The sequence below is a fragment of the Theobroma cacao genome, chromosome 5 (genome assembly GCF_000208745.1).
Source record: "Theobroma cacao cultivar B97-61/B2 chromosome 5, Criollo_cocoa_genome_V2, whole genome shotgun sequence".
Taxonomy (NCBI): domain Eukaryota; kingdom Viridiplantae; phylum Streptophyta; class Magnoliopsida; order Malvales; family Malvaceae; genus Theobroma; species Theobroma cacao.
Genome location: NC_030854.1, coordinates 9,456,193 through 9,461,829, shown reverse-complemented (window position 1 = coordinate 9,461,829; position 5,637 = coordinate 9,456,193). Strand labels below are relative to the sequence as shown.

Sequence of the window (5,637 nt, the reverse complement as noted above, 5' to 3'; positions counted from 1 at the left end):
AACGATTCACAAAACCCAATCATACATTCATAATGGCATCATCCACCAACATATTCATAAATAGATTAACAAATGATTCTTAATGTTTCACATTAAATATTCATATACACATAATTAGACCTTGACCGTCAGCGAAGTGACTCTAGGCACGATTGATAACACTTAGTGTCACGTTCAACCTACCGAGCAATGTATAGGGAGGAGCACCTCGTCCTAGGATCCAACCACCTTTAACTCAGGAAATCTAAAACATGAATTTTAAAAACGTGAGTACAAACTCAGTGAGTGAACATAAGAAGGGAACAAGCATCGTTGAGGAAGGTTTAGAAATCATCATGCACATATTTGAAAATAATGCAACTTAGTTCACATTCTTATTAAAATCCCTCCATCAAACCTCTTGTCATGACCCGGAACTCCCCATCGAGCCTGTGACAATCGCCGCGAAGCCTCGACAAACATTCTTCACTCCGAATGTCGATCGAAACCTCGCAAGGCTCTCGTATCAGCTTTCGCACTTCCCCGGTGAGCAATAGTTATCAAATAATCAATATACGAAGGATTACAAATCATTTCCAAATCATAACATAACATTTTTTTTTTTTGCTCACAGGGGCATTTTTGTCATTTTTGTCGAAAACCTCGAAACTTGCTAAAAATGCAGTAGGTAAGCCGAAAATATATATTTAATGATTTAAAAAAAATTAAGTATCTAAAACGTTCATTTGAAAGCAAATTGTTGACAACTAGTACTATTCAAAAATAATAAATAAAATATTCTATTTTCTCATAAAATAAATTTTTATAGAAATATTCGTAAATAATTTTTCGCACATGAAAGTAAAGTAAAAATTGTATGAATAGAAATACAGATAACCAAAATATAAGTTTTGATCTGCAATGACACGTGGGCTCCAATTGACCAAGAGGATGTAAGACTGTGAACTCTTACTTTCTATAATGCAGTTCCGAGCTTAGTTCTCGTCCTACTCGACTATCTACAAACTGTCCTGAGCCTGAAAAATGTATAGGAAGAAGGGGTGAGATTTTATAATCCCAGTGAGTAAACAGATACCATCTAAAGTATCTAAAGCCGAGTAAATGGAGACAATTAAAATAAGTCATCATACCGTAATTTCATTACCTTTCAGTTCATTTCAACCAAATAAAATCAATCCATATAAATCGAGTAATCAACTTGGCTTATGAATTTCTTAAAACTTTGGCTCGTGCCAAAACTCATACTCGGTGATACCTTGCGCAGGGCATCTAACCGAGTCCGCCAAGGCTGTTAAAATTTTGTGTACACTTAAAATATATTTTTGTTTGAAAAAAATACAGCCGCTCCTTGGCGTTGGCTGAGTTCCCCTTCACGTGGTGGTTTGGCGTGAAGTGAACCCTAAGCTATACCCCAGGAGATACCCTACGCGCCTCTCCGTTCGAGGTAATAATATAATGGAGTTTACCGTGCCCCTCTAATAGGCTGGTCCACGGAACCCCCTCTGCAGTAAATAATTAATATATAATCCACCAATCAATAAAATTCATTCTAGCATGTCATGGCAATTTATCGCAACCTAGCCTCTCAAGGCTGAATACACAGTATAAATAATTCTAACACCAAAATCAGTTTAGCCATTCATGCTCATTTATTGTCATAAGCCATTCAATTCAAAACCATAAATTTGCAACACAAACTAGCAGTCTCCAATTACTCTATTTTCAAAACCAATATTCGATTTTCCAGAAAATTTATAAAATCATTTTATAAAATCACAATTTCTCTTAAAACATAGCAATTTACCATTTAAACCCATTTTTCATAAAATCACACAGTTGTATAAAACTACTCTAGATAATTAAGACGATAATAAGTTTACTCACAGTATTAGGAGTAGAAATACTCCTATCTTCCGCCCTCGGGTGCAGTCTCTTACCCGAAACAATTGACTCACCACCTATCCATAATCTATGACACAAAATTCAATAAATTGTGTCAATTTATCATAAATTATTTCAGGCTCTTATCCATGCGTATGCACTAGATAGGATTTGAAATGTCTAGACAATCGCTTAATTGCGGTGTCCGACCTAACTCGCCTATACACGGTGTAAATTCCTAAAATCCCCAATTCGACTCCAATTCCATCCATTTCAATTTCAATTATCCAATTATATCCACAATACCTCAATGACTGTGAATTTGGTCCAATTTATCAGTCCGGACTATAAATTACGCTTTTACCCCTAGTGGGTAAAAATTTCAATTTATTGCACCGAAAATTCCCATTTAATTTCCAACCTCATAATTCATCATTTTTCCACCCAATTCTCTTAAAATAAAGTCAACCTCATCCTCACATACCATTGGCTAGATTCGGCCTAGAGAAATTCATGGAGAAGATAAATATTTTTCTTGTTGTTTTACTCATAAACATGCTAAACTAACACTAAACACTAACATAGCTCAAAATCAAATTTATCTAACAACTTTCTCTCTCTAAACCCATATGACCAGAATTGAAATCATCCTCAAATCACATGATTCAACCATGAAAAATGATGGGAAATGCATGGGAAAGGTAAAGCACAAGACAAATTTAAGAAATGTTACCTTTTTTCACTTGATTTTTGAATTTCCACCTATTTTCCCTTTAAATTTCTTAGCTAGGGTTTTATTTTCTCCTTTCTCTCTCTTGTTTCTTGCTTGGCCGAATGTTGAAGAAGAAGAATGGGTGGGCTGATTTTTTTATGCCTTTTTTATTGTTTAATGAAATAATATTATTTTATTCATATTTTAAATATTTTATTAATTCATTTTTTTTTCTAGCCATCCATTTGTCCTACTTTTTCCACCATGCATTCCCTTTGACTTATCCAAGTCTTAAGTGAAATTTCCAGATTTTTCCAAAGTTTTGGTGGAGCAAATTCTTCAAAATTACACTTTTGCCCCCGAACTTTTCAAAAATTACATTTTTGCCCCAAAAATTGAAAATTTGCCATAATGCATAATTTGCACTCCTCATACTCATTTCACACTCCAAATAATTAAATTTGATCAAAATCCTTTCAAAAATTAAATTTTTGATTTCGGATGGCAAAATTACCATTTTACCCTTTTACTCCAAATTATACCGAAATTAAAATTTTTCACTTCTAAACCTCAAATCTTACTCCAATAAGTCAAATGGGGCCAAAAATCTTTTCTAAAAATTTTCATTTTGTCCCCAGGTGGCAAATGACCATTTTGCCCCTGGATAGCGAAAATTCCGGTTTGACTCCAAATTGATCCTCAAACTCCGAATCACCATATTAAACCATTCTGGGACTTTAAAATTCTTAATTTCATCGTAAATTCTCTATTTGATCTAGTTCGAGGTTTAAATCAACTTTGTTGTACGTCTAGGTATAATACCGACTTTTGTAAATTTTTTTCAGGACACTCTTAGCATGCAAACATGCTATCCATCACATGTATGTCATGACAATTATTTTTATAGAGTCGGCTTGTCATCTTCTCCCCCACTTGAATCAACCATATGATCTTTCTTCTTGACTAATTTCGACATCCGGCTAAATATTAATATATTAAAAATTTTATCTTGTCTCCTTGGTACCTGAAATACCTTATTATGCCTCACTTGACTTCCGAATCACCTTTTATCTCACCAATTCTCTTCTGATGAAATTATTATTATTTTATTATTATTTTCTCACTTGCGAAATATTTTATCCTAAACTACTCCTTTCGTCACTTATCACTTTTAAACATTTTAATTGACCTCAATTTGCATTCGCTCAACTTTATTTATCACCATATCAAAGTATGGGGTATTTCACCTCTGGTTATTAAATCATTTCATAATGAAGGGACCATATTTAGCATGAAATTGGAAAGAGAGAGAATTTCCAACAATCATCCAAGCAAGGCAGTATAAACAGAATATTTCTTGCTGCAATAAAATCAATTAACAAGAAAATGGGAAATTTTAAAAATTCATCATGCCATATAATCACATATTATAATCACAATCTTTCTATTCTATATACATATACTTAAGCATATATCAATTAGTATAGCACCACATTTCATCCAACTCATGTGCATCATCACCGGCATGTGCACTGCCCACTCCGTACATGCACGATTGTAAATATCACGACAGCATCATTACCGGCATGTGCACTACCCACTCCGCACATGCACGATTGTAATTATCACGACATTGTCATTCAACCGGCATGTGCACTGCCCACTCCGCACATGCACGGTTACATCAATTATACAAAATTACTTAACAATATATATATATGTATCATATATCTTTATATACATATCAGCGTCATATAGAAGTACATAGATTCATCACAATCATGTTCCACCTCACAAAAACATTTCACTAAAGGCTTGTTCCCGTGCAAGTTTTTGAAGAAAAACCAATAAAACATTTTAGGGGATTCAATCAAATATAAATGTGTATATCCCAAAACATTTTAATGCAAGTTCACTAACCTAGCAACAACGAGATATTAAGTCGCTATTTGTTCGGAGGTGTCTCTAACTATTTTCACTGACCGGTCGCTCATTATTTACTCCGACACGCCACCACATCTCTAACCTTATCCTTGCACTTCCTAGCAATAATACGAACTCAATATATTTAATTACATACGTATATGGGCAGCACTTCAATGAATTAATCCTTACTTAAATTTATATTTTTTATCCTATTATGAAACCATCGTCAATTAACTTACCTCTTAATACATTTTTACTAAAATTACTTATACCCATTGTGTACGTAATTCCTTAGATTATATCACCGGTAACTTATTTATGAGGCCACGTGCCTACTTCAACCTTCCTAAATAATTTCTGCCCAAATCCATCTTATATTTCCACACATAATCCACATATGTGGCAACAACAATCATTCTCACTTTCACTCGATTATTTCCTAGTTTACATGCATCGTTATCTATCTAACTTTCAATAATTTGTTTCTCAATCCTCCATCCATAATATTCCTTTTTCATTTCTTTCAAACAACATGCCATACAATCTTAATAATTTTCAACTAGCTTAGGCAAATAAATCCTTTCAACAATCGTAATTCCTCACAATATTCAACTAACCATAGGCTTTAAAACATAGTGTTAAGCTTACCGTTTTTCTTTTCCATTTTGAGTCCTTCATGTACCCATGGGTTTATTGGCTTACATGTTACCAATTTTTCTCCAATCAAGCCAATCTTTGCTGCCACAAGACATTTCTCTAAGTCACTAACTCATTTTCAAAGACTACTCAAGCCAAAAACAAGAATTCTTACCGTTCCTTGCTTGAATCACCAAAACTAAGCTTTTTCTTCGTTTCTCTCTTTTTTTTTCTTCTCCTCCTAAGGTTTAGATGTGCTGGAAATTGTGGTTAAAGGCTGTAAATTTAGTACTCAAGAAGTTTGGAGAAGAAAGGAAAAGAAAACATGGAAAGGAAAATGAAGAAAACTTGGTTTCATGGTGGACAAAGGGAAAATGGCATGGAAGCTTCAAGAATGGTGTAGAGCATGGAGGAGAAGAGGGAAAAATCTTGCTGGAGGAGATAAGAACGGTTTTGGGCTGAAAAAAATTAGAGTCAAAGCT

At 34.0% G+C, this 5,637-nt stretch overlaps 1 long non-coding RNA gene across 2 annotated transcripts; it reads right to left on the bottom strand.

Moving 5' to 3' along the window:
• LOC108662106 lies at positions 973-2,656 on the bottom strand. Of its 2 annotated transcripts, none has more exons than XR_001927889.1 (3): positions 2,615-2,656; positions 1,885-1,969; positions 973-1,016 (listed from the first exon to the last, which is right to left on the bottom strand). It is a non-coding gene; the product is annotated as an uncharacterized LOC108662106 (long non-coding RNA). The 2 variants fall into 2 exon arrangements; XR_001927888.1 differs by having other exon boundaries at positions 1,885-1,958; positions 2,615-2,655.